At 37.8% G+C, this 25342-nt stretch overlaps 1 long non-coding RNA gene and 1 pseudogene across 4 annotated transcripts; one reads left to right on the top strand and one right to left on the bottom strand.

Annotated features, from left to right (window-relative positions):
- Window positions 1-7005: 7005 nt before the first annotated feature.
- LOC133741948 (uncharacterized) lies at window positions 7006-8792 on the bottom strand. 4 transcript variants are annotated; one of them, XR_009862254.1, is made up of 5 exons: window positions 8698-8792; window positions 8462-8631; window positions 7972-8039; window positions 7731-7819; window positions 7006-7627 (listed from the first exon to the last, which is right to left on the bottom strand). It is a non-coding gene; the product is annotated as an uncharacterized LOC133741948 (long non-coding RNA). The 4 variants fall into 4 exon arrangements; XR_009862255.1 differs by having other exon boundaries at window positions 7006-7631; window positions 8462-8789; XR_009862252.1 differs by having other exon boundaries at window positions 8462-8789.
- Window positions 8793-19080: 10288 nt separating this feature from the next.
- LOC133743745 (deoxyribodipyrimidine photo-lyase-like) lies at window positions 19081-22096 on the top strand (annotated as a pseudogene).
- The last annotated feature ends 3246 nt before the right edge of the window (window positions 22097-25342 follow it).

Below are 25342 nucleotides of genomic sequence, written 5' to 3'. Positions count from 1 at the left end.
TAGCATTATCCTAAATGCTCGTAGGCTCATCTGTGGCAGACTTCAAACCACAATTGTTCAAACATGCGTAATTGTGGATCCAATCCATATACATTCACGAACCACTTCTTAAAGAGCAATAAACTTTGCATTGTTCGAAGATATAGCGACTAAGGTTTATTATGTAGACCTCCAAGATATAGCGGTCTTCTGATAGGAGCATTTTAATGTGGTATTTTAATAGTTAATTCCTCATATTTTGCTTAGTTAATTCCTTAACGAATCGTTTTTTTAACTCAATTTCTATTTTTTAGGTACATTGGAGTAGATGATGATGAGATAAGTGTTAGGTCCATAAAATGATGGAGAAAAATGGAAATGCACTAAAAAGGTCAACTTTACACATTTTCATACTCCGGCTAGGAGAAACCAAACCAAGCAAGGAAGAATGAGCGACCACCTGACCAAATGAACTTCAAATGAGCTGAAACCTTCCAGATCCATTCTAGACATCCTAAGAAACATTTCTTATGAAGAGTGCAAGAGCCAAATAGAAGTGGAAGACCTTCAAACAGTCAGCCCAATTTTTTGCAGAAGCAAAATTGAAAAACTGGACCTATAAGGAGTCCAGCAGCGATTCCGGCCCAAAGACATGGAAAAAAGTTCGGAAAATTTGACAGCATTATCTACACTCATGGTGGATCATTTCATATGAAGAAGTCACGGGCAAAATCTGAAGTCTTGGTGGAGAATTAATTGAAGGAAAAATGAGCAAAAAGTGACTCAAACCTAACAAATTCCATTAAGTGTTTAAGTATTCAAACCTAACAAATTCCATTAGTGTTTAAATATTCAAACCTAAAAAATTCCATTAATGTTTAAATGCTCAAACCTAACCTATCATCATTTGTTTAAGGTCAAATAGTTTTGCTTGGTAGCCTATAAATAGAGGCTACAACAAAGAAGGAAAACACATTCCTTCATCCATTTCATCTTCTCTGTCTCTCCATTTTCTCTCCATTTTCCTTTAGACACATTCCTTCATCCATTTCATCTTCTTTGTCTCTCCATTTCCTTTCCATTTTTCTCTAGTTCTTAGTTTCATTTCCTTTCCACTCTCTAGTTTCAAGTTTCTGCATTTTCAAGCAAAGAGAAGAATAGAAGAAGAAGCCATGAAGCCTTCTAGCCTTCATCATCCACCTTGTGCCTTGATAGTGAAGTCTTGCTTTCAAGATTCAAGATCAACGTTTCAAGCTCTTCATCATCCACTCCCTTCACGGTGTAATTCTATCTTTTTCCTTGTAACTTCTTTTGGTTTTCTTTGTTTGGATTTGTAGAACTATGAATTTTAGTTAACAAATAATGTTTAGGGCAAAGTTTAAGCCCATTCTTATGTTTGGATAAAAGTTGTGATTTCTTTGTGTTGATTTTTATGTTGCTTATGTGAGATTGCTTAATTGATTTTGGATTATAGAAAACTTTTATATGTATGTGTTCTTTGGTGGCCAACTTATGATATATGCATGTAATTGAAGCTAGATTTAAGTAGTAAAGGCTTTGGACAAAAGTTGAAATCAATTAAGGAGGATTGCAAATAGGTGAACTATTCATAACTAGGTTGTGCACTTTGGTTGATATCATTTCTTTGTTCTTCATGCATTGAATGTGTTATTGATTAGCCAGCTTTCTAGACTATGATTGCATGTTCAATAGATTTAATTTAGTTGCTTTCACTTAGATTAAATATTCAAGGAAAGTAAAATATGAGAAATCGTTTGCTTACTAACGTTTCACATGGTCAACTTATTTCTCATGACATAGATAATCAACTATAGGAATTGTAATTGGATTTCATTCATATAATTGTGGTTTTGATCTTTGTTCCTTGCATTCCACCATTGTAAATGTGTTTTTACATTTTCTTTATTTTATTTATTTTAATTTTTGATTTTAAAAATCCTAATCCCCCCTTTTTACATTAACTTGTATATATTTTTATTCTTTGTTTTATTTTTGTACATAATACTTTTTACTTTGTTATTTTAATTCTTTATTTATTTTTGCAATTACAGGTGTACCCTCAATCCCCGGCTAGAACGATCCCTACTTATTCTATACTAACAACTACATTTTGCAAAGTTAAATTGCGCGCTTGCTTTTAGCGTATCATCTTCCATTGGTGAACACTTAATCAGTTTGGAAATGACCTTTGTGTGGGTCAGAGAGATACTCAGCATAAGCAAAACCTTCCAAAACACTAATGTTATAGGATGGGGAGAGGGAAAGCAGACCGCAATTGGTGGCGTGCATGACATATGATGGGTCCGAATCCATTGTCTCTCTATAGGGATAGAACAAACACATATCAATCATACATCTCAAATATCGAAAGATATCTTTTACACCAATCAAATGGTGTTGCGTTAGCACAGAGGTATATCTAGTTAACAAGTTCACAACATATGAGATGTCTGGTCTTGTGCATTGAACTAAGTACAATAATGCGTCTATAGTACTTAAGTAAGACACTCCTTCCTCTAGCACATCTTCATCATCATCCTTTGAACGAAGAAGAACCTTTTCAGGATCAAGACTATGAACGATCATAGGGGTGCTTGAAGGCTTGACCTTGTCAAAATGCCTAAGCATCTATCGACACGATGCTCAAGTTCCAAACCGAGACATAATCGTGTTCTCCCAAAATCTTTCATCTCAAACTAGGATTTCAAGTGTTCAGCGGTTTCCCTTAACTCTTTAAGGGTTTCCAATAAATATCATGTCCAACATGAACTGTAATAAAATCCGAAACTTGTTATGGAAATGCGGCGGCATATCCCTTCCCAATCAAGTAATCACTTTAGTGACACGCTAAAAGCAAGAACGCAATTTAACCCTGCAAAATGTAGTTGTTAGTATAGAATAAGTAGGGATCGTTCTAGCCGGGGATTGAGGGTACACCTGTAATTGCAAAAACAAATAAAGAATTAAAATAATAAATTAAAAAGTATTATGTACAAAAATAATATAAAGAATAGAAATATATACAAGTGAACATAAATAAGGGGGTTTTGGGATTATAGAATTGGAATTAAAATTAAATGAAATAAAGAAAATGTAAAACATATTTACAAGGGTGGAACGCAAGGAACAAAGATCAAAACCACAATTATATGAATGAAATCCAATTACAATTCCTATAGTTGATTATCTATGTCATGAGAAATAAGTTGACCATGTGAAACGTTAGTAAGCAAACGATTTCTCATATTTTACTTTCCTTAACTAATTAATCCAAATGAAAGCACCTAGATCAATCCTATTAAACATGAAATCAAAGTCTAGAAAGCTAGCTAATCAAAACATGTTCAATGCATGAAGAACAAAGAAAGGATGTCAACCAAAGTGCACAACCTAGTTATGAATAAGTTCACCTATTTGCAATCCTCCTTAATTGATTTCGACTTTTGTCCAAAGCCTTTACTACTTAAATCTAGCTTCAATTACATGCATATATCCTAAGTTGGCCGCCAAAGAACACATACATATAAAAGTTTTCTATAATCGAAAATCAATTAAGCAATTATCTCACATAAGCAACATATAAATCAACACAAAGAAATCACAACTTTTATCCAAACATAGAGACGGGCTTTAAACTTTGCCCTTAACATTATTTGTTAACTAAAATTCATAGTTCTACAAATCCAAACAAAGAAAACCACACTACTAAAAAAAATTGCTTTTGCGACGCCTATTTTGGGACGGCAAATTGGGCTTTTGTGAAGGAAAAAACTTTTCGCGACGGAAAATTGAGCCTTTTGCGACGGAAATGTTGGCGTTGCAATAGGTGGCGTCACAAAATCCATTTGCGACGGTAAAATGCCGTCGCAATGACTAAACTATTTGCGACGGATACTTTGCCGTCGCAAAAAGATATTTCATTTTAAAAAAAATTGGGGTGAATTTGTTGCCGTCGCAAAAGAATATTTCATTTATAAAAAAAAAAAAAAAATGGTGTGAATTGCACACCAAAGCTAGTACCATCTGCAGCAAATATCATAAATTGAAAAATATTATGAAACCCATCATCTATAACCAACCAACAATCACAATTCTAAGACCAACCAAAGGTTGTTAAAAAAAAAAAAGAGAATTTTAAGAACAGTACATGAACTTAAGGCCACTCCAAATTTTGGTGGCCAATGTTTATATAACCCAAAATAAGTACATGAACTTTTAATCCCGACCCAGTTTTCATACATGCTGTCACTAACACCGTTAACATCTATGCCACGTGGCATATTAATAAGGCATAGGTGTTAACGGTGTTAGTGACGGTATGTATGAAAACTGGGTCGGGATTAAAAGTTCATGTACTTATTTTGGGTTATATAAACGTTGGCCACCAAAATTCGGAGTGGCCTTAAGTTCATGTACTGTTCTTAAAAATTTCCCAAAAAAAAAAGATCAGCCAGAGCTTTCTCAACTTTCTTTCAACTTCTAGCTCATCTTGCTTCATCAAGTCATCCATTTCTTGCCTATCCAATTGCTTTTCATACACCAACTCTTTAATTATAGCCTGAGAATGATCCATCTGTACTTGCTCAGCTCTTTAAATAGATACTCATAAGAGTCCTGCACACAAAAGCCACAACAAAAAATTTAACAATTTGGGTTAAAATCAAGGGGTTTCCATCTTGCACAAAGAATTATGCGAGCATATAGAAATATAGAGCATATTCGAAGTAGTCTAGAACTATAGAAAAAGAATAAACCTTTAGCAAAGAGCTTGCATCACAAAAAATAACAGAAATATAGAGCATATTAAAATATAAGTTTTGCAGAAAACACTATCAATCAAAAAGAATATCCTACTATCATGTAGAGGAAAAAACTTATAAAGCTGAAACCCTTATAATTAATTCCTTGTCTTATATTTTAAGGAAGCATGAAATAATTTAAGAAGATAAAATCTATTGTAAAATGTGGTGTTAATGTTGAAACTCGTAAAAGTGGAAGGAAACAAACACAATAAGTTGATAACAACAAAGGAAATAAAGAGATCAATACCAACCAATCTGATTGAACAGAACATGACAAAATATATATCTATGAAATCAAGCAAGCCACCATCTAATGAAAATTGTCAAATTACCAAACATCAGAAACAAACCTTGAAACCTTTCCAATCAATCACCGAAATCCCAAATCCAAAGATAAACAAAAGCCCTAAAACGTAAAAACCCATAACAATTCAAGACCAACAACCCAGCTAACAAAAAGGAAAAGCAGAAGAAAATGGCCAAACCACAAAGGTTAATCTAACCAGAAACCAAAGGAAAATCTCCAATAATGTTGCAGCCATTACTGAAAAGGACATTCAAAGATTTTGACATCATTTTACCATAACATGACCGAGTTGATTTAATTGAATTCCCAAGTTTGGAACTGGAATTGGGAAGGCAGCTTTCAACCAGTGAAAGAACCACTCTTAAACAGGATTGTAGTTCAATAGTCCATACATGCAGACTGGCCTTAGAGAAGTCCAATTTAAATCGCTTGATTCGAGCAAGCAGACATCGAATGATGAAAGATTAACATAAAATGTCTGAAGTTAATTTCATGCAGAAAACAAAGCAGATACATGCAGCAATTAAAAAGTGATCATAAAGACTGAACTGAAAAAAAACAAACAAAAAGATCAAACTCAAAAAACAAATTGTATTCAAAGAACTCAAATAAATATAGTTCATTTTCTTTTTCGTTGCTTTCCCGATTTTCACATTGCTATTTTACCAAAAGAGCTTACCATAGCGTACCTACTCAATTAGCCCATTAACCCAGTTAACCCAATGGGATACCCTTTTACTGTAAAACAATATACATGGCCACAATTGCAGCAAAAGGAAAACGCAGGAAAAGGAAGAAGAGGTAAAGAAACTCACCCAAAATGCAGAAACCAAGAAACAGAAAATTTCAGATACATACGTTGCACCCGGCATAACCTGCTACAATCTCTATAGTCTTCCCTACCTAGATCTCTCATTTCCCTTAATTGATCGAGCTCTATATACATTAATATGTAATTAATTAGCCGCCTAAGTAGACCACCTAAACTCATCCCTTTACATAAACTACAAATTGCTGCAGAATTTGATCAAAAATTAATACCAACCAATACAACCAAAACTCACAAAACAAATCCATGAAATCAAGTGAACCACCATGTAACAATAAAACTACAACCTGAAACCCTCTCAATCAATTACACAGATTCCAAATCCAAAGACGAAGAAAACCCCCAAGACATAAAAACTCATATTAATCCAAAACCAACAACACCGAAAACACCCAATCAACGGAAACAACAACTAACAAAAACCATAGCAAAAGAAAAGTTCCATACCTACAATCCTTGCTTCTCTTTATAATTGAAACCAAACACTCTTACTTCTCTTTATATCAAAACATCAGAATCTTGGATTAATATGGATCCAAATTCGATCCAAATCTTGCTATTGATTTCTACTTCTCTCTCAGTGTTTCTGTCTCTCCCTCTCGATCAACTGAAATCAGACCTCTTCCAAAACAAACCCAAATCTCTATTATTTTTTCGCTCTCAGAGTTGCTCTCTCTCTCTCTCTCTCTCTCTCTCTCTCGATCACTGTTAAGAGTACGAAATAACCCCATTTTAGCATTTGTGATTCTTGAATTGTTGCCAACTATGTTTTAATAATCAAACACCAATGTTTTTTGCAAAAAGAATGTTTTGGAAACAAACTGTTACTTCTTAAATGATGTAGTTATGTCTAGTTGTCTTCTGTACTAAAACTATGGGATAATCTGTATAACCATGTAGAATTCCAATTCCATAAAACAGACTGACACCAAAGGTGAAAGAAATTAAAAACCAAACCTTCTTTCTTTGATTCCAGTCCAAACCTCTGCCTCTAAGAGTACCAAAAAATCTAGCCTTCCCAACTTCTTTAATACATGCAACCTCGAAGCACCAACTACACAGAAAACAAAAGATCAGATTTTCAATGCCTAAAGACATAAAGAAAAGTAAACACTGACAACACAATAATCAATTAAGAGATAAAAGTCCCACCATATCTGAGAAAAATAAAACAAACACACAGACCTCAAATAAGGAGAAAGGAAGACCTTGCAAAACTAAGTCTGTTCAAATGTGAAGACCATTTTTCATACATTTCAGAACAATATTATTGGATCACAATGGAAATTACACACCAATCTCAATCGCAACTTAGACATAAGCAACATTATTAAGAACAACAACAACAAACAAAAGAGAAAGAAGCCATGCATACTTTGCTTAAACAAAATCTGTCACTTAGCCACTCCTAATTGCTCATACAAACCCATTCTCTTTGTATCACTTATCTAGGATATGAAACAGAAACAAACTAAGCTAAAGAAAGCAAAAACATGGGGAAAAATAACAAAGAAAGAAAGAAGGGGGAGCAAGTTTCGTCTCCCTATCAGTTTGTGCTCCTTTTTGGTCCTCATTTCCTCCGTTCCCTCATAATCTGCATAGGAATAACCAAAAGCTCTTTAAAGATCAAGAACCAAGAGCCAAAACCTCACTTACTAAATAGTGAATAGAATATGTATCTTATTTTTCCTGTCTTAATAACAACCACATTAGCAAAACACATCTAGCTAGAGGCACAAACTAATACGTAATAACAGCAAAATTAAGAGAGAGAGAGAGAGAAAAAACATACTGTATGAATTTATTTCCTTCTTTTTGTTTTCCTTGCTGAAATGATAGAGACACTATATCTCCACCCGCACAAAATGCCTTGCCACTGCCCTTCAAAATTTAAACCACTTTTTATAAGTCACCACTTGTGTAATCAAAACCAAGCAATATCACCTATAGCATGGGACAAAAGAGTAGTAGGCTAGTAGCTCATGTTAATGAACCAAATTAGTGGCAACAGGGAGAAAAAGAAACACAATTACCTTGAATGCAATAAACCGACATCCGGATTATCTTCCCAACTTCTGTACAACTTCTGCCAATCTAGCCCCTTATAAAATCACCACAAACTACTCAATGATGGGTGTTGTCCAAAATCCCAAACCAAACAATAGAAACTAAATGCAGCAAAATACTAAGATGATCAAAGGTCAAACGAACAAATTGGAATCAGATAACAACTACACTACAAAGTTCTTTGTATTTTCACTAATAGATTGGAAACAACAAACTCTGTAATAGATATACTTCTTTGTATTTTCAGTGATGTCACTAATAGATATACTTCTCAATAGATTCACTACGTACTGCATATATCCATTCATTTCAATCCCAATTAAGTTTTAGCAAGTCAGTTGTGCAAAGTTTCAAACTTAACAAATTGATTAGAACTACAGGAGTCAAAATCCCGATCATCAAGATGAAAAGGACTTGGGCTTTGAGATAGAAAGAAGTAAATCTTAATGGGCAGACCTTTCTTGGAGAAAAGCGAGGGCAGATTTACAGTCGGAGCCAGGCTGGGTGAGATAGGGCTGCACATCTTCTACGAACTCCTGGTATTCCTCTTCGCTCTGTTACCCTAACCCAAATTTACACTGCTGTAGATTAGGCAAATCCAATTCCTGGATCAGCTTCTCCGATTTCTGGACACAGCGGAAACAGCTTATAAATAATTTCCAAGGAACCAACCCAAAAGGTAAACGGCAGACCTATCCAAGACCCAGATCTTCTTCCTCCTCACAGCAAAACGGAATCACCACTCTCTCTTTCGCGCGCGCTCTCTCTCTCTCTCTGTGTTTCGACTCTAGAAATAAACCTGCAAAAACAATACAGACAATCAACAACGACCGATCAATCATCCGAAGACCAAATTAAGAAAAAAGAAAAACTCACCAACAATGAACTTTAGCCAAACCGTCAAACCCAAGGACTGAAATTGCCTTCCGCAAGAGAGCGTTTTCAAAGATCTGTAATTGAAAAAACTGAACAAATGAAAATGGCAACAGCGCCAATTAAATTCCAATCAAAGAAATAAACCTGCACCCTCTCGATCCTGAATAACTCCTCTCTCTCTCTCTCTCTGCGGAAAGCAAAGAAACACACCTGCACACTCTCGATCCTTCTTGACCTGTCTGGCTCTTGGAGGTGTGCTCGAGAGCAGGGTTGTCGTGGATCCTCAGGCCCTTGGAACCTGAGTTTGGACGAAGACAAAAACCCAAGTTTTGAAGAGAGAGAGAGCTTGGGTGAGCTTGGGCGAGAAGAGAGAGAGAGAGAGAGAGAGAGAGAGAGAGAGAGAGAGAGAGAGAGAGAGAGAGAGAGAGAGAGAGAGAGAGAGAAGCGCTTGGGCGAGATAGAGACAGAGAGAGCTTAGGTTAATTAGGGCTACAGATCGAGATGTCAGAGGGGAAATAGAAATAAGTTATGCGACGGCAAGAGGAAAAGGCGTAGCAATTGATTACAAAGTTACTACGGCAAAGATTTTCCTTCGCAAATGATAAGACTTAATTGCGACGGAACATTTTCCGTAGCAATAGAGTCTCAATTGCTACGGAAATCAATGCCGTCGCAAATTTCCGAAGCGAATGCAATTGTTTTTAGTAGTGCCAAAAGAAGTTACAAGGAAAAAGATAGAATTACACCGTGAAGGGAGTGGATGATGAAGAGCTTGAGACGTTGATCTTGAATCTTGAAAGCAAGACTTCACTATCACGGCACAAGGTGTATGATGACGGCTAGGAGGCTTCATGGCTTCTTCTTCTCTTCTTCTCTTTTCTTGAAAATGCAGAAACTTGAAACTAGAGAATGGAGAGAAAAATGGAAAGGAAATGGAGAGACAAAGAATATGAAATGGATGAAGGAATGTGTTTTTCTTCTTTGTTGTAGCCTCTATTTATAGGCTACCAAACAAAATTATTTGGCCTTAAATAAATGATGATGGGTTAGGTTTGAGCATTTAAACATTAATGGAATTTGTTAGGTTTGAATATTTAAACACTAATGGAATTTGTTAGGTTTGAATACTTAAACACTTAAAGGAATTTGTTAGATTTTAGTCACTTTTTGCTCATTTTTCCTTCAATTGATTCTCCACCAAGACTTCATATTTTGCCCTTGACTTCTTCATATGAAATTATCCACCATGAGTGTAGATCATTCTGTCAAATTTTCAGAACTTTTTTCCATTCCTATGGGCCGGAATCACTGCTGGACTCCTTACAGGTCCAGTTTTCCAATTTTGCTTCTGCAGAAAATTGGGCTGACTGTTTGAATGCCTTCCACTTCTATTTGGCTCTTGCACTCTTCATAAGAAATGTTTCTTAGGATGTCTAGAATGGATCTGGAAGGTTTCAGCTCATTTGAAGTTCATTTGGTAAGGTGGTTGCTCCTTCTTCGTTGCTCCTTATTCCTTGCTTGGCTTGGTTTCTCCTAGCCGGAGTAGGAAAATGTGTAAAGTTGACATTTTTAGTGCATTTCCATTTTTCTCCATCATTTTATGGACCTAACACTTATTTCATCATCATCTACTCCAATGTACCTAAAAATAAAAATTGAATTAAAAATCGATTCGTTAAGGAATTAACTAAGCAAAATGTGAGGAATTAACTATTAAAATATCACATTAAAATGCTCCTATCATTTAGTGAGCGTTTTAACCTCATTATAAAAGCTCTCCATGATTTAGAGCCACTTGACTTTGGTAAATGAAGTTCACCATGAACCTTCATGTATATTCCATATCTAGATCCCCATATAGATACGTAGTGACCACATTTGTAGGCTGCATGTTCAGTTATTCGAAAACTACTAAATTGACAAGGTAGTGGAGTGCAATGACATCCATTACGAGAGAATATGTCTCATCGTAGTTGGTTCCAGGGCGTTTTGTGAGAAGCCGTGCAGCATAAGGCGAGATTGCCATCTCCTTTTCTCATCACGCTTTCTAACGAAGACCCATTAGTTAATAGGTTTTATGTTAGGAGGTGTTGGCATCACTGGCTCGAAAACCTTCCTCTTCGTTAGAGCATTCAACTTAACCTGGATCACATCTTTCCATTTAAGCCAAATCTCTCTACGTTGGTATTCATTCATCAACGGAGCGTGGTTCGATATCATCGGACTAAAAAAACTCATGTGCAATGAAATGCGCAACTACATCATTAATTATGATGGAGTTTTTATCCCACGTCTCATGTACACTAGTGTAATTTTCATAGAGCTCTATATTCTCAAGAATATGTTCTGACGTTGAGGCGTCCCCCAATGATAACTATAATCTAGAAGATTCTCATGAGACGGATTTTGAGTCTTGATGATTAAAGGATTAGAATGTGCCAAAGTATCCTTCGAACCCACGTGCCTCCCATATGCATCCTAGCTGGGGCCATGGCCTATAACGCCAGAGTGCCACTCCCTTTAGCGTTGGCACAATGCCTACCTTAGTGTATGGTGGCGCTACGTCCTCTACGTCCTCTCATAGGGACGTCCATCCTTGCAGGCATGTTTGCAACAGATATGTGTGATCTCGTCACTTTAACAGGGATCGAGATGAGACATAGTGGGGACAGGCCACGACAATTCTTGTTGTTCATGCTGAACATCCGTGTTCTTATCTCCCCCGAACGAATGGAAGACTGTTCATCAAAGTGACATCCGCAAATCTAGCAGTAAGGAGATCGCCTAGCAAGGGCATTAAGTGGTGGGCGATTATTGGAGTCTCAAATCCAACGTAATTGCCCATTCGTCTACAAGGACCCATCATAGAGCACTGTGGCGGCGCAATTGGGACATAAATGGCACACTCAAATATGCGTAAGTATGATACTTGTACCTAATCACCAGCTGTAAAGCAAATGTAGATTGAGTAGCAGTGGGTTGTAGGCGAAGTAGCATAGCTGCATGCGATATTGCATCACCCCAAGTGGATATAAGGAGATTGGTGCGCATTACCAATGTCCTGACTATCATCGTAGTCGTTTCCGCGAGACCATTTGGATGTGTACATAAGAATATGATGTCCAACATCAGTCTCATTGCAATAACCATCGAAAGTCTTCGATATAAACTCTCTAGCATTGTCAAGTCCAATTGATGGAATAAGATGATCCGGGGAGTGAATCTGTTGTCATATGATTTGTGCTAGGAGTGTAGCATAAGCAGCATTACAATTGGACAATGGCACAGCACATGACCAGCGTGTTTGCTTGTCAACCAACATCATGAAATGTTTAACGTCCGCAAGTTAGTTGAGCTAGTCCACAGAATCCCCACGGACTCTATGTAAGAATAGAATGAGTATTTTCATATCCTTTGCATAGGATGGTCTCAGTCCTAATTTTTCTAAGGAACGGACTTTATTAAACCAGCTAGAGGCCTTAGAATCAACCAATGAGGATTTTGGTTGGGCTTAAGCATCTTAAACGTTATTTGAAGTAAAGTTAGTGATTGCAGCATCACCTGGAGCACCATCACCATGATGGGTGCCATCCATGGCGTTATGGTTGGAGACTGTGCCAGCCCTAGGCTGGTGGTGGACTGCGGCGGTGCCCTAGGCAACGGCGGCGGTCACACTTAGTCCATGAATCAACTTTTGATTCATGCTTCATTTCGCTCGAAAGAAATGATGTCCATGTGAAGTCTTTAGTAGACGGATCATCATATCATGACCAGGATGACCTATACTGTCGTGACAAAGCCAATATGTATCTAAATCCAATAGATCTTCTCTCATGACTTTATTGGATTTAATAGCTCGAATAGTGACATAGAGTCCACTAGAGAGACACATAAACTTCTCTAAGAGGCGCCTTTATTCGCAATCGTTAGAGGCATTGCAAAAGAATTCATTTTCGTTCTCTACATGCGTTTTCGCATAGAATCCGTTGGCTATTCATAAAAGTGATTTGCCCTATGAGCGTAGATAGTTTTTGCGATAGTAATCAAGGTGCCATTTGGCAAGGGGAACTTGGGCTATTCTATGTCCTTGGATTAATATTGATGGCCCAGCCATCGTAGTCACAAAAAAATATGCTCAGAATCAAAATGGAGTCATGAAAAGAACTCGAAATTTTATTCATAAGCCAACGGAGTTACATCATTGTCTCTTTGACCAAAGAAAAACTAATCCAAAATGCCAGCTAATGCAAAACAATGGTAGTCGTCTAACATCTTTTGGTAATTCCAAAATAAATGTGACCAGGTGAGTAGAGAGATGTCGGTGGAGTAAGGCTCGCTTAAGTACCACTAATCTTAAAACCTTCCTAGACATCACACTTACTTTGGATGAGCCTACTTTGAGGAAAGACTAAACCATTGGCATCTACTACAAAATATATGGCAATTGCCTATTACATCTCTTGAAAAATGAAAAAACTTAATCTAAATCGCGAGTCTCTGGATCTTGGCCTTTGAAGTCTTCAACCCTTAGAGCGAGATCGTCATCTTGATCTTCCTGCTCCATGTAATTTGCTTCCCTTGCTTCACGATACGTCTTGTACGCGTTAGCAATATTTTGGGGTGCATTACATGCTTTAGCCCAATGTCCGGACGCTCCACTCCTAAGATATGCATCATCATGGTCAGGCTCCCTTGATCGAGGTGCGCCTAGAGCGTGTTGGGGACTGCTATGATCCTTGGTAGCGCCACCACCATAGCTGGAGGCTCTTCCTCTCTCTCTCTCTCTTCACATGTTGACCTCCACGGTTTCGTGCACGCTTATCTTAGCAGTTTCCTTCCTCTTTAGGGAGAGAATATAGACCAGAATGTTAAAAATAATCCCTTTCCTTAGGGTTTCAATCATGGCGCCCTCCCTTAGAGGCGCGACTATAATTAGACTCCGGAATTGGCTTTTCTCCCACGGGTCTAGAGTGATAGTTCTTCACAAGTATGTTGTCGTGCTTTTCAGCTACGTTCATGGCTCCAATAAGCTCATGAAATCTTGTGATACGTCTAGCATTGACATCAATCCGATAGTTTTTGGCTATCATCAATGCAGAGACAGGGAAGGTAGAGAGAGTTTTCTCGATCAACATCATATCAGTGATTTTTTGCCCAAATAATTCTATCAAAGACTTGATACGAAGAGCTTCCAAATTGTAGTCAAGTACAGACTTGAAATCACAAAAGCGGAGGTTATGCCATCTCACTTCTAAATCACGAAGCAAGGAGTCACAAACGTTGCCAAAACGCTGCTCGAGTTCTACCCATAGTTTTCTGGGATCATCCTTATTGAGGTACTCATTCTGGAGCACGTCATTCATGTGCCTTGTCATGAGAATTATGGCTTTAGCTTCATTGGCCTCTCTCGTAGCTCTATTCGCTTCAAAAACGGCAGCTTGTTAAGGAGTAAACACGTTCTGACTTGGCTCTTGGATCGTACTTATGATCCCATCAGCCTTAGGATGTTTGCGCACATCACGGACCCACTTGTGGTATCCTGCACTTGTTGTCTCTAGTGGAGCGAAGCTCAACTTGTTTAGGTTACTCATCCTGAAAAACAACAAAAGATTAGGGTTAGTTTCGGAGTGAAAAAGGCTACCAAGAAAACAATAAAAATTTCTGAGCGTAGTTGCTTCCAAGAAATTAAGAATTTTCGAGCGTAGTCGCTTCCAAAAAATTCGATTCCAAGAGGGATTGGATTAGGTCGAAACAATGATGTTTGTGATCATCGTTTTATCTCAACAAACTTTAAGTTTGGACTCTACAAGTTCCAAGCTTGGAGTGAGCACGAACCCCCACAGTTGTGCTTAATTTGGTCTCCCCTATGATGAAGAAAGGGGGGTAGAAGAAGAGAGTTTACAAGTCCCCGAGAAAAAGAAGATAAAAGAAATGAAAACTTCAAAAACGGAAACTTTTAGTAAAAATTACCTCGAAATTGGTCGTCGGAAAATTTGGCCAGAAAAAGTCGCCTGAAAAGTGGTCAGAAAAGTCACCAGAAAACTGGCCGGAGGTCGCTAGAAAAGTTGGCCGGAGCTGACGTGGCACCGGTTGCTGATTGTTTGCAGATATGTCTTGCTGACTGGTAGCTGACCTGGCGATGAAGCTGGGCTTGGCTGGAAGTGGGCCAGGGACGTCAGTAGGCTGCGTCAGTCTTTTTCTTCTCTGGGCCCGAGCCTTCCTCTCTTCTCCTCTGGGCCGCGCCTTCCTCTTCTTCTCTTTTCTGGCTTGGGCCGTGTCGTTTTCTTCTTCTGGGCTAAACTGGCGCTAGGCTTCTGGGCTGCGCCTCCTTTTGCTTTTTTTTTTTTTCTCTGGGAATGAAACTGACTGTTCAATGCTTTCAGTAGTTCCACCGGCCAGTTCAAGAACTTTCTGGCTGGTTTTGGCTGTAATTTCACCGATTCCGGATTTCTGGGTTTAAGGAGCTTATGTTGGAAAAGTTTCAAGGTAGAAAGCAGAATGGAAAAGTGTGAACCGGTCAGAGGACTATAGTTCTATTCTTGCAGCTGGTTCGGGTATTTTCCAGCTAGTTCTGGGGGTGGGGCCGCAGGTTTTGGGCTCCTAGAGTCGAGAGCTTCAAGGTGGGTGACGGAGGTTTCTGGGATTGGAGACTACGAATTTAGGGTTTCAGGGTTAGGGCTTCGTGCTGATAATGTGTTTTAGGGAAACGATATTTGAGAGAAAATTGTTATATATTCTCATTGATAATAGGGGCCTCTTTATATAGAGGATTACAATACATAGAATCTGAAAAATACAAGGAAAGATAATCATACAATGAATAAGATATTCTCCGAGATTATCTCTAATTAAAACATTATTACCACTAGGTCAAGTAACCTAGAATTTGGGCTAGACACAATTTGGATTTACTTAAATATTTATTTATTTTTCTATTTTTCTCTCTTTGTCCTTATTTGTATTTTCATATAACTTGACAAAGTCTATTAATAATTAAAAAAATTTAGAGGTCCAAATATCAAATTTAGAGGTCCAACTAGAACTATACTTTGTTGTATCTTTATGAAGGAATGGTTGGACAAACCACTAATTTTTACCACAAGCTACAGGTCAGCTTCTCGAGATGCTGCTGCTTAATTTTTAAGAACATACTTGATCTTCTTTTACTGTTATTTCACATGCATCTAATTGTATATATAGCAAATCAAGACGATCATATATACCCTAGCTAGCTGTTTTCTTTATTTAATTTTTCTTCGGCTGGAGAGGAAAAAAAAAACGAAATAACCGGAGGAGAGAGGTACGTAGTGTTGAGCAAATCCCTAACGTAGCATGTATTCCCAACTCATTGGATTAATTGGCACAAAAGATATTTAGCCCAAAATTGGTTGAATACATATATATCATTATATCCTATATAAACTCTAATGATTAACACATACTATTGCCATCGAAATAGTAAGCAAGCATGCGGCTAACTGAGGCACCGAGAATTGGAATCTAATTAGAGTGTAGGGTTTTTAAAGCTATGTATTTGGGGAGCCAAAAGTACAGTTAGTCCTGGACATATTATAATGCTTTCTGAGCAATAATAGGAAAATAAAGTGAAGGAAAGACACTTTTGATAAACGCCAGATGCATGATGACTATTTTGGTAATGAGTTGCTGGGGTTGACATTACAAGAAAATTTGTATTTTGATTTTTTTGTTTTTGGCCAATTGTATTTTGGAATTAAGATGCTCAACAAGCTACTATTGAAGGATAATAGACCAAATATATTTGTTTCCTCAAATTTTTTTCAGAAAAGTTTCTTCTATACCATAAGCTCACCATTTATACAGCATAATTTTAAGAGTTTGTTCCATTGATGGAACACCAAACCTTGGCCGAATTTTTATTTTATGAAGTTTATGGCTTTTGACTTTGAAAAATAGTAGACAAAATTGTGTCCTGATTTTGAGTTCTGTCATTTTGAAAAGTGTTCAAAAATCATTATTTGAGGGTTGAAAATTTATTAAAAGAAAACAAGAACATGTGATGTCGACCAAAATTCATGTACTATATTCCAAATTTTTGGATAAAAACCATAATATTGGATTTTTTTAAAAGTTATTGTTATAGTTTTTAACTTTTTTATTTTTTTCTTCACATTTTTTTATTTTGAACAAAAAATAATTCATTGAAACAAACACCAAAGAAAAAAACAAGGGTTTTTATCCATTTACCCCATTTCTAGAGATTTTTTTCCCACTTACCCCATTAAGTTTTTTTAATTCCCTCTTACCCAAAACACTCTAAGGAGGTCTTCCCTAATACCCCATTAAGATTTTTTTTTTGTTTTTTAATTTTTTTTAATACCATTTTACCCTCACATTTTTTTTTGTGAATAACCTCACCCCTTTGTTATTTAGAGAGAGAGAGATAGAGAGAATGGAAGAGAGAGAAACTATAGGAGACTTCGCCGGAGCCCGGTTACCGACCGCCGGATTCCAGTCACCGGTCACCGGATTCCGGCCAACTTTCGCCGGATTCCGGTCACCGGCCGCTGGAATCCGGTCATCGATCGCCGGATTCCGATCACCGGCCGCCACCCACCGGAAAGATTTACTGCCCCAATAAACATCTATTGCCCTCAAATAGAGGGGCAATAGACGTCTATTGCCCTCCAATAGATGTCTATTGCCCCCCAATAGACGTCTATCAGCCATGTATTGCCTCCCAATAGACGCCTATTGCCCCCCAATAGAACTTTCGGTTGCCAGAATATGAACTAATCTCCTAAAATTTAGACAATAAAACTTTGCTTAAAGAAAAAAAAAAAGAGATTATATCAATTTAAAAACGTCTATTGCCCCCAATAGACGTCTATTACCCCCCAATAGACATTCAAAATTGTGTTTTTTTTTTCTTTTTCTTCTGTTCCATTAAAAAAAAAAAAAAAAAAAATCGTGGTGACTGTGATTCGATTGCCCAGGAATGTGTAGAGAAGGTCACCACCAGAAAACAAAAAACTGCAATTCAACAACTGACCCTTCCCTATCTGGCCTGCCATCCAACCCAACTCCGGCAGCCCCGTCCTCGAAAATTACGGGTTCGCCCTCCCCAGCCTCACCCACCGCTCCTTCCTTGCTCCGACCCAGACCTGGTCGGGCCGGATCCGGGCCCGTATAGGCAGCTCCCACTCGACCAACCACTTCTCCTACCTCACCAGCGACTGCAGCAGCAAGCTAGAGTGCAACGGCGGCGGCGCAGCCCCCGCAACTCTTGCCCGGTTCGTCCTCCACCACGGCCCCAACGACAATGGTCTACGGCGTCAGAGAGAGAGAGAGAGAAGTTGAAAAAGCTCCGGCTGCTTGACGCTTCCATGAACCGGCTGACGGGGCCGATTCCCGACGAGTTGACTCGGCTGGAAGGCCTGAATCTTTATGAGAACAACTTGAGGGGAGCTTGCTGGTGCGCATTGCTGACTCGCTGAAGCTGTACGAGCTCGATGAGAGAGAGAGAGAGAGAGAGAGAGAGAGAGAGAGAGAGAGAGAGAGAGAGAGAGAGAGAGAGAGAGAGAGAGAGAGAGAGAGAGAGAGAGAGAGAGAGAGAGAGAGAGAGAGAGAGAGGAGACAGATCGATCTGCCGGAGGGAATGAGAGAGATAGACAGTGGCAGGATGTAATTTCTTAATTAGATTAAGGGCAAAATGGTCATTTGGTGTTAAATTGGGTAGATGGGAACAAAAATCTGTTGCTGGGGTAACTGGAATAACTTTGGCTTATTTTGGTGCTTTGGGTCAATGACCCAAAAAACAAACAGAGCTAAAACCCCCGAGAAAGAAAAAGGGGAGTCGGATCATCTCCGGCATCGCGACATCATACACGAGAAAATGAGAAAAGAAGGAAGGTGGAAACTGAACCCAATCAGCTAGACACAATGTGATCTTCCGCCTAATTAGCCATTTGGCCATTCTTCCAACAAGCCCTTTGATCCTGGAAACAACAGGAGAACTTATCTTGGGCCCCCTTCAAATCTTACAACACTCCCTTCACTTTGGGTCGAGAACTTATTTTGGGCCTGATCCACCAAATGACAAACCCAACTACATTAACTAAACTCTTGGCTCTAATCAACCCACGTATCTGCATTCAAAACCACACCTTTAACCGTTTGGTTTCCCTCCTTTTTTCCTCTTCTCCTTCCCCATTTTTCACCTTCTCTGATTCTCTCTCTCTCTCTCTCTCTCTTTTAACCTACACGCACCCTGGCCCACATTCTCCGTACACCGCCGGCACAAATTAGCAAGCACATTCCACTTCCCTTCTACTCCTCCATGGCCGCAAACACCGCCTCCGTCCAACCGGGTCGGTTTCGGGTTCTAAAGCAAGGGGCTAAACCGGTCGACCCGAATCCGGGTCCCGTGGTTTATTGGATGTTCAGAGACCAACGGGTCAAAGACAACTGGGCGTTGATCCACGCCGTTGAAGAGGCCAACAAGGCCCATGTCCCGGTCGCCGTGGCCTTCAATTTGTTCGATCAATTTCTTGGCGCCAAAGCCCGCCATTTAGGGTTTATGCTGAGGGGCTTGCGACAACTGCATCCTGATCTTGAAGAAACGCATCAGATTCCATTTTTTCTCGTCCGTGTATGTTAAAAGATTGAATTTTTAGATACCCATTTGGTTCAATTGACATTTATGCTTTAGAAATTTTGGAAATTGTTTGTTTGTGTTAAAAATTGGGGCTTTTTGTGTGTTTAGAGGTTTTATTGGTGGGTTTTACATACAGGAGAAGCGGAGGAGACTATACCCAATTTTGTGAGGGAATGTGGGGCTTCACTTTTAGTAACAGATTTTTCACCTTTAAGGGAGGTTCAGAAATGTAAAGAGGAAATATGCAAGAAGGTTAGTGATTTTGTGACCGTACGTGAAGTTGATGCCCACAATGTGGTGCCCGTTTGGGCGGCGTCGGACAAGTTGGAGTATAGTGCTAGGACTATAAGGAGTAAGATAAATAAAAGGCTGCCTGAGTTCCTGATTGAATTTCCTACGCTGCAGCCACCAATTGCAAAATTGGGGGGGGGGGGGGGGGGGCACAAGTCCCGCGGTTGATTGGGGTGGTCTAATTGATGAAGTTTTAAGGTTAGTTGTTGTTTACGTTTTGTTAACATGATTGGGGAATGTTGGGGTTTCTGTTGTTGATATTGTTCTTGTGTATGACTAGGAAAGGAGCAGAAGTTCCTGAAGTTGACTGGTGCGAACCAGGAGAAAAGGCAGCATTGGAAGTTTTGATGGGTAGCAAAGATGGATTCTTGACAAAAAGGTTGAAGGGTTATTCATCAGACCGGAATAACCCTTTGAAACCAAAAGGGGTGTCTGGTCTTTCTCCATATTTGCATTTTGGGCAAATATCTGCACAGAGGTGTGCCTTGGAGGCACGCAGCGTCCGGAAACTCAGTCCCCTGGTTTGTGATTTTCAATTCAAGTTGAAAATATGTTTTTGGTTTTACAGTTTCCTCATCTGTTCCGACTTTGCTATGTCCAGAATTTTCTACAGTTTGGTGTTGTCTTTCAATAATTTTACTCTTGCTTCATGCGAATAAACATTCTATATGATATATTGCTTATTCTCACTACTTTTACATGCTATTATAAGGCAGTGGATGCATTCTTAAAGGAGTTGATTGTGCGCAGAGAACTTGCTGATGACAACTACTGCTTCTACCAGCCTCAATATGATTCATTGCAAGGGGCATGGGAATGGGCACGTAAGACCTTAATGGACCATGCTTCAGATAAGCGAGAACATATTTACACGTCAGTATATTAGTTTTCCTTCGTTGTTATATGTTGATTTTTCATTTTTGTTTGTGAAGTGATAATGGTTATGAATTGTATAATAAAATTTCAAAATGCAGGAGGGAGCAATTGGAGAAGGCACAAACAGCTGATCCTGTAAGTTAATTGAGCTTCTACTTCATAAAGCTTATGTATTTGCCTGTCTCCTCTGTTGTACGTCAGGTTGTCTGCTGTATCATTTTCTTATCACCTTCTGTTTCTTGTTCTCCTGCTTTTCAGCTCTGGAATGCCTCCCAATTTGAGATGGTTCATTACGGGAAGATGCATGGTTTTATGCGGTAAGGAACTATTCTCTGTCTGATTAATTAAATGGTTTACTATTCTGATCAGAGTTTTCTTAATGGTTTCTGATATTTAAATTCTCGTAGAATGTCCTTGAAGTATTACGGTCTGGTCTGATCTTCATTTTGTCCCAGTTAAGCAATTCTTCTCTTTGTTGAGCATGGCATCACATTGTGCTTGCATTGATGACTAGGGTTTCATTAAGATCTAATCAGTTTGTAGGTTGCTTGTTTCATATACCAATGTCATGCTGTTGGTTCTGTTTAGTATTTACTGTCAGGAGAGCAAATTTATGTTATTGTTATCATAAACATCATCTGCAGGATGTATTGGGCCAAAAAGATCCTTGAGTGGACAAGAGGACCTGAAGAAGCCCTTGAAATATCCATATATTTAAATAACAAGGTATGCAAGTACAATTCTATTATGCTTGTATGGAGGTTGTTGCCAAATTTTCGCCTAGACCTGTAATCTCTTTGGCTGATAACTCTTCTTGCAGTATGAAATAGATGGAAGGGATCCGAATGGATATGTTGGTTGCATGTGGTCAATATGTGGTGTTCACGACCAGGTTTATGTCCATCATTTTCTATTTTGATCCCTGTATTTTGTCCTAATTTTCCACTCATTATAGTACCAGTGATTATGAGTGATTGGTTCTTTTTTAGACAAGTGGAAGTGATATAAATGACAATGAAATTGGGATGACATCTTTTTCAGTGAGATCTTCTGATTAGGTAATTTGATATGGAATTTCAGGTTGGAAGGAACGACCTATTTTTGGGAAAATAGGTTATATGAACTATGCAGGCTGCAAACGGAAATTTGACGTGGATGGATACATTTCCTATGTGAAGAGGCTTGGTGCAACCAAGAAGAGAAAAGTGGAAAGGCTCCTCCTCGGCTAAAAAGCCGAGGAACTCTGCAGTTAGTACTAGGGTTCTTCAAGTGAATATGGTAATATGCAGAATTGTGATTTATGGCTTGCTGTCCTCATAACCGCAGTTAATGATGAGACAATCATTGATTTTTGTACTGAATACCAAATCTTTCTTTCATACATGGGACATAGCGTAATCACGTTAACTATCTGAGCCGAGCCCCGTCTATTCTGATTAAGTCTCAAGTCAAGAGACATAGATGTCACCGTCTTTCCCCAAACTCGTAACTTTGTGACTGCTAATAAAATCCCACATCTTCCAATCTTTGATTCTCTGATATGATAAGAGGAGTTTAGTTCTCAACTGGCAGAGCAAGAAGGAAATAAAATTGAAGTTCATCTCAATCTCCATCTCCAATGTGAGAGACACATAGATGATATGGATCGGGGATGGCGTACCCAGGAACCAACTCAGATCTCAATCTGCCAGTCTAAATCCTCTTCTTAAAATCCTACCCAGAAACAAAAAATTTGAGTTTGATTTTATGTGGATTCTTCCTTTTCTTGCATGGAAGATTCTTTAACCAAATCTCAATTCCCACACCAGAGTTCAAGCAAACATGGGCATTGGTGGCATGAATTTGAGATTCTTAATTTTTTTTTTTTCACTTTGTAACGGTTAAATGTGAAAAGAAATAAATTGTTGGCGGCTGATAATCTGAACAGATGTTGAAATCTGATTACGGTCAAAGTCGTCAAACATGAGAGTCACGAGACTGAGAAACTTTTGGGCGACAGCTTAGAGTAAGTTCACCCGTTGAGGTTACTGAGTCAGATGCTATTCACAGTTTTTTGTCTCTCATTTTCACAGGTCACTGGATCAGATACTGTTCACAAAAAGTCACTGAATATCAGTTTGCAGGTCACAAAATTGATCTAGATTGATATTTTGTGAACAGTATTTGACTCATTAACCTATATATATGGTGGAAATAAAAATAAAAACAGTGAATAGTATTGATGCAAGACGGTGAATGTACTATTAGGGTGACTATGCACCGACATTTGAAGATAGGGCGGAAAATACCCACGCAATTTTTGCAGAATTGGCCCACCACTATGAAAGTAACCCACGCAATAGATTAAAGCTTCCAGCCTCTTCCATGCTTTTAAAAAGCAATGGCTGATTGCCTGATTGGCTGGGCTTGCTGCGAGTGGGAAATTAATAATGCAAGTCTGCAACTGATAAAACCCTTTTATCAGTACCAATCCTTTTAGTCTTTCGAAAAACCCTTTTAGTCTTGTCAATTCGATATCTAGCCGTTAGTTCACAGCACACTAACACCGTTAGTTATATTATTCTTCAGCCAAAATAACAATTGAACCTCACCCTTCCCTTTTTCTCTTTTCCTCATAACACATTCTCTTAATCTCCCTCCAATTTTCTGCTTCCATCGAGAGTTCTTTCCACATTCAAGTCCAAATCGAGTCTTAAAAATTATAAATACGTTCAAAGGGTAGAGAACCCATATTATGGTAAAAGCTTGAAAGGTTTGACTACTCAAATCACACTAACAGACTATCTTGAACCAAAAATTACAAACACGAACTCTGAATTTAAATAATTGAATCCAAGATCAAGCACAACGTCAAACTAGAACATTAGAATCCATTTCCTAATAATAAAATATTCAGATGATGTGCAGAAATTCTCAAGTACCATGGAATCTATTTCCTAATAATAAAATAGTCAGATGATGTGCAGAAATTCTCAGGTACCATGAAGGAAACCAACATGAATGAAGGATCTCATCGAAAATTTGAAATCCGGTACGCAAAAGAGAAAAGACGATAAATGTCCGTAGAAAGTCCATCTATTTCAAGAAAAATTAAGATTGCTTGAATTATCTTATGAATTTTCAAATCTAGGCACTTAAAACCAAATTGACGACCTGTATATAAACAAAAGATATCTTAAAAATACAACAAGAAAACTATGAGAATGAATATTGAAATAGAGTTGAAGATTTAAAAGAAGAGGTCACCCAAAACAAACAAATATATTAAAGGAAGTGAAATTCACACCTCAATTTTACAATCTATACTTCATATATACTAGATACCAAACACACCCTATGAGTGTGGATAACTACGTAGACAGTTATTTTACAAAATGTGGAGAAAACTGCTCCATTTTTTTTTGTTTTTATTTTTATTTTTTGTTAAATTTCTTTATATTTTCTTTTATTTTTGAATTGGCTTTTTTGTCCTTCTCGAATATTTCAGTTCAAAAGTTTTTTAATATTTAAGGGCTAATTTGATAAAATATTTCTGCTTTGGTTGAAGCTCTCTTCTCTTCATAATAGTATAGATATATTTTTAAATTTATTTTTTGTTGGTGCTATTCACACACTCATTTTCTCTATTCACACACCACTTCTATTTATCTATTAATTTAATTATAATTTTTTTTTTACAAATTACACTTACTACCCTCTCTTGCAATTCTGTTTTTTTTTTTTTTTTTCTCTTTCTCTTATTCTTTTTTCTATTTGGCAAGTCAATCATTCCCAAATCCTAATATGTTATTGTTGACAATTGTATGTTCGATCATATTTTGATTATTCTGGCCTTGCATAATACATTCTTATAATTGTTTTCTATTTTCGCTATACCAGACATAGATTAAATTAAGGGTTGAACAAATTAGCCATATCACCACTCTATAGAATGCTTAATTCCACTAGCGGAACAATGGCTAAAACAATGGGAATGATATATTGAATTAACGTTGCTGAAGCAAATGTGAGAGGTTTTGGATCTCCTTTAATTTAGGTGATATGCTTATACCTTTCTTCAATTCTGTATAGCAGTCTTGACATACCTAAATTCCCAAATTTAGTCACATAGTGATTTTTCATCTGAGCTCTAAACTTTACCACACTAAGTGCTGGACTTTTGATAGATAGCATTTTGTCTTGCCAATCAGGTTTGTTTGTTTGTTTTCTTCTTCTTCTTAATTAGCAATGATATTCACAAGATAAGGGTAAAATATTACACAAGATTCCAATCAATTTGATATATATATTATGGTTTTGTACCTGCTACCCCATCAACCAATCATCTATACATTTCAGTTTAGTAATTGTAACTAATACTCTAAATAACCAACTAGCTATTGGATTGACATTCTCTTCACAATGTTGAACTAGGTCTGGTAGCTTTCTACCTAGCAATCAGAGTGTAAAAAGGAAAACCATATTTATTGCAGAAAGTTAGTTACTTGGAAGATCTTTGCAATTTGGATTCATTTGGATAAAGTAATTTCCTAGGAAGCATATTACTTGTCTACTAATACAGTTCATTTCACTTAATAAGCGTATATTTTTCCTTCATTACAGGAAAAAAAATTGATTTATTGTATAATAATGTTTAATTCATGATTGACTTGTCAAAT

The sequence above is a fragment of the Rosa rugosa genome, chromosome 4, assembly GCF_958449725.1.
Source record: "Rosa rugosa chromosome 4, drRosRugo1.1, whole genome shotgun sequence".
NCBI lineage: Eukaryota > Viridiplantae > Streptophyta > Magnoliopsida > Rosales > Rosaceae > Rosa > Rosa rugosa.
This window is presented reverse-complemented; position numbering and strand designations above follow the sequence as displayed.